We start from the raw sequence: 4,540 nt of genomic DNA, 5'->3' as shown, positions 1-4,540 counted from the left end.
TCTTAGCAAATTTAAATCCTCAGAGGTGAAACCCAACCAGCATGCCAGTAAGTTCGAATAGAATTGGCACATTTTGATACTGTCAGTTATTAGGAGCTGAACAAATGCTAGATGTTTCTGAGATGAAGTGGCAGGGGGCAGATACAAGAAGACTCCTCCTTCATCCCTACTCCTAACACCAAGGGACCTATTTATGCATTCCTCTTGAAAGGGTGAATGAAGAGTCCAGAAACTCCACAGGGTGGCTGGTCACTCCAGAGTCTTTCAGCTAAACTGTTGGATGGAGCAGGCCTTGCCCTCAGCATTGGGTTACCTTTGTTTATGTTCACAGAAGGAAAAGCCAGCCCAGAGCCCGAGACCCCCCTGGCAGAGGCCTGATTTCACACACATTTTCCCCAGATTCCCATTGGCTTGGCTGAAAACCACATATTAAAACCCACCAATCTTTCCACTTGAGCCTGATGAAAGCTTCACCAGAAACAGCTGCACTTCACATGTGGTTTAAGTTAGTATCTTATCCCGATGGTTTAACTCTCGCTGGCTGGGCTGCTTTTTTAATATTCACAATCCTCTTTTGTTTCACATTAAGAATATGTCTTTCATTACTCGCCAGGGCTGGGGGACACAATGAAGCTGGTAGCACTTCATTTTTGAAATGTCTGGAATAATTGTTTGTATTGTGTGTTGCTCAAGGACCACTCCAGGTTGGCTGTCTGAGATGCATACGAAAGTGTTAAAAACCCTAACATGAACGTTGCTAGACCTAGGTGGAACGTTTTCCTATTAAAAAAGTAAAGCCACATACTAATGGCTCAGATTTAGTTTCTAAATCCCAGAGCTCGTTGAGTCAAGCAACACGATAAGTTCATTGCTTTGTTTCTTCCAATGGCTCTCAAAACCACCCCATCCCTTCAGCATGTAGGAAAGTTTCATCGATATGTGGCTAATTTCACACACAGGCATGCCACACACATATGCACGCTTTTGCTTTGTATCCGTACTGGACATGATTAACTTTCAAGTTCATAGAAATCATGCAACTCTGGTTTCCCTGGCAAAAGGCACATCAGATTCCAAAGGTTTTGCCTTAGCAGCTCCTCCTCTCAGGATGTGATGTCACCTAGAGGCATCTTCACTGTGTGACATCATTTGTTATGCAATGGTGAGTTTGAGGTGCTGGGAATATTCTGCAGATTTCCACTTGTCTAGCACTTGTATAAAAAAGGTCAACATTGGAAAGACTTCAACAAGCCCCTTTTGTACTCATTAGTCATTAAGATATGGCTAGATTTTTTGATGACTCTTGAATTGTTTTCCCTTATTTTATTTCTGTGTTTCATCCATGATTTGGGAGGAGGAGGAGGACGAGGAGGACGGGGAGGATGAGGAGGACGAGGAGGAAGAAGAGGGGAATTATTGCTGACCATTAATGAGTATTTGCATATGTGTAGAGCACTGTTCTGCATGCAATCTAAGTTAAGCCTCACAACGAACCTATCAGTAAAGTATTATCATCATCCCTGTTTTATCCGAGAAGCTGAAGCAAAGAAAAATTAAATAACTTAACAAGATAACATGGATAATAAGTTATTATAGCAGAGACCACTAGTTAACCGCAATATCGTTTTCCCATTCTTCTCCAGTCATAGAACTACAGAAATCAGAATCGTATTGATTACTATTGGCTGGGCATATAGCCACCCAAATAAAGATTATGAAGTAGGAAGAATTCTAAATGGTCCCCAAGATTCCTACCCCCTGGTGTATATAGCCTTTAAACCCCCTTTTCTTGAGTACAGGTAGGACTGGTAATGGGATGAAATGATTTCTCCTTTAGATTAGGTTGTATTATATGACAGCAGTAAAGGGATTTTACAGATGGAACTAAGGCCCCACATCAGTTGTCTCTGAGTCAGTCAAAAGGGAGATGACTCTGGGTGGGCCTGGCCTAATAAGGTGAGTCCTTAAAAGAAACTGGGCCTTTGCTGAAGAGAAAGAATCAGAGGAATGCTCTTGCTGGCCTTGAAGGTGCAACGCCTTATTGTATAAAGGGTCACATGGCAAAGACTAGCAGGCAGCCTCTAGGAGCTGGGAACAGACTCACTGACAGTCAGCAAGAAAGTGGGACCTCAGTCCTGCAATCATAAGGAACTAAATCCTGCTGATAACCAGTAATCTTGGACAAGCATCCTGAGCCTCAGATGGGATCACAGTCCTGGACGATACTTTGATTGCAGCCTGATGAGACCCTGAGCAAAGGACGAGCACTCCCGATCCCCAGAAACTGAGAGATAATAAAGTTGTGTCATTTAAGCCACTGAGTCTGTGCTCATTTGTTACGCAGCAATACAAAACTAACGCAGGTTACACTTCCCAAATGCCTTTGCAGTTGGTGTTGCCATGTGACTGAGTTCTGGCCAATAGGTTTGAGCTGCAGTGATGTGAGTAGCTTCCCTTCTCTACCTTCCCTTCCCCTCTCCCCTCTTCTTCTGGCAGGATTATGGATGTTGTGGGAAGCCACCTAAAGCATAGTGGTGAGAGAAACACCCTGAAGATGGTGAAGCAACAAGAAAAGAAGAGCCTGGATCCCTCAGATTTTAGGATTGCCATATCAGTCCTGAACTGCTTACACCCACAATGTTAAGTGATCATGAAATAAACACCCATCTTGCTTATTGAAGGCATTCTTACCTTGTGTCTGTGCTACAGGAGTTGAACCTACCCCGACCTAACTGGCAGAGCTCAAAATGGACCCAGGTAGTGTGATCCCAGAGCCCATTTGCTTAGCTTCTTCACCACCCTGCCTCCCAGACACCATATTACATTACAGTAGAATTGGAATGTCACACTATTAGAGCTTGATGAGATTGTACTGGTCAAGTCAGTCAAACCAGTCAAACGGACAAGAAAGAGGGACTCAGATCACCTGGAGTTATGGCAATGTATTGCAAAGATACCTCTGAAAATGGGGTGTCACGGGAAACTGAACTTTGCATCCCAGTTCTGAAACATACAGCAACCTCATGGAGACAGATGCATCACTCAGCATTTTGGGGTGGTAGCAAGTTCAGTGACCTGCCCGATTTTTTAGCATTAACTTGAAAGAGAAGACACTTTGATTTCATTTGATTTGATTTCTACTAGTCAAATGGGCACCTGGATTAAGCAGACTCTCCCCAAGGAACCCCAGAGGCCTCTGACATCCCTTATGTCCAACCCAGACACAGCCCTTCTGTGGCCTCAGCATATCTGCCGAGTCCAATCAGCTATAGCCAGAATAAAAAGGTTAGTTTTGCTCCACCCATGAGCCATGCCATACATGACATTCACGTGAATAATGATCTGAGCTGTGTTATCGGGCAGAGGCGATGCTCACGGCTCTGCTCCATGTTCTGGGACATGATTGGACTCTCATTTCAGGGAGGCAGATCCAAGAGAGGGAAGGAGACTTTCCCAGGCAGCAGCAGCCTGCTACTTTCCTGCTAACCAGGGCAGAGGCTGGTCTGCATCCCCCTATCCAGGTGGCCCCCGCAGTCACGGCTTTTCTGCTTCTAGAAGCCACCCCTGAAGTCAGCTGAATTTAGACCTATGGTATCTCCAGTACAGCACTTTGTCATCTGTTTGTGATAATAGTTTTCAAATTCTTGTCACTCCCTCCAGAACATCATTGCAGAACTCAAAACACATTGCATCATAAAAAATGAAGTGGAGAATTAAGGTAATTATCCAATTATTCAAAACCATTTCTTATTCGAATAGCTAAATAACTCTTCAAGTCTCCATTTTACATGTGTTCCTCTGATGTGAATGTGACCCTGGCCTATTTGTTTTTCAGTAAAGTCCAAAATCCAAAATAGCCCAACAGAGAGACCCCCCTCCCAGTATTCCACAGCCTCAGTAACAAAGCTCCTTATCAGATCTAACTTAAATCTTTCTTGAAACAACTGAAGTCCCTCTGTGCCATCCTCTGCAAGTGCAGAACAGCCAGAGTGCAGGTTGCAGGGTGTGGGGTGGGGGGGGTGCGTTATTACAGTGAAATCGGCACACACATCTCAAGATTAAAGTTTGCTGTTTCTCCAGACTGTCTAGGTGACTGCCTTTTGAAATCGCACATAGCTTATACTGCCATTCGTGTCGTTTAAGAAAAAAATTAAATAGAAGTATAAAAGGAAACCAGCAGTGTTTTAAGAGATTTCATTTCTACTTGATGCTTGTACTCATTTGCAGGGAGGCAGGAGGAGGGCTTTTATTAGATAGGGTCTCTGGAAACACTTAAAGTTGAGAAAGACCCATGACCCCCATCCAAGCTTCTAGACAGAAGAGAGAGGGTGCAAAGGCAAAACCCTCCCCTTACTTTCTTCCACATCACACTGGGGTAAGTGGTTTGCCTCTCGATGTCCAGCCTTTACCATTCTGTGCCTCAGAGGCTGACACACTCCCGCAGCATCCAGGTTCCCCTGCCCTCTGGCTTCTGATTGAGACCGACCGATGGGCAGTGTGATCAATAATTTTAACATGTCAGCTTGGTTGGACATGATAC

The 4,540-nt window shown here is 44.3% G+C and overlaps 1 long non-coding RNA gene across 1 annotated transcript; it reads left to right on the top strand.

Moving 5' to 3' along the window:
• Positions 1-2,908: 2,908 nt before the first annotated feature.
• On the top strand, positions 2,909-3,764 carry LOC112635790. Its single transcript, XR_003122087.1, has 3 exons — positions 2,909-3,285; positions 3,421-3,569; positions 3,661-3,764. It is a non-coding gene; the product is annotated as an uncharacterized LOC112635790 (long non-coding RNA).
• The last annotated feature ends 776 nt before the right edge of the window (positions 3,765-4,540 follow it).

The sequence above is a fragment of the Theropithecus gelada genome, chromosome 12 (genome assembly GCF_003255815.1).
Source record: "Theropithecus gelada isolate Dixy chromosome 12, Tgel_1.0, whole genome shotgun sequence".
NCBI classification, from domain to species: Eukaryota; Metazoa; Chordata; class Mammalia; order Primates; family Cercopithecidae; genus Theropithecus; species Theropithecus gelada.
The sequence above is the reverse complement of the archived record's forward strand: the minus strand, read 5'-3'. Positions and strand labels throughout refer to the sequence as shown.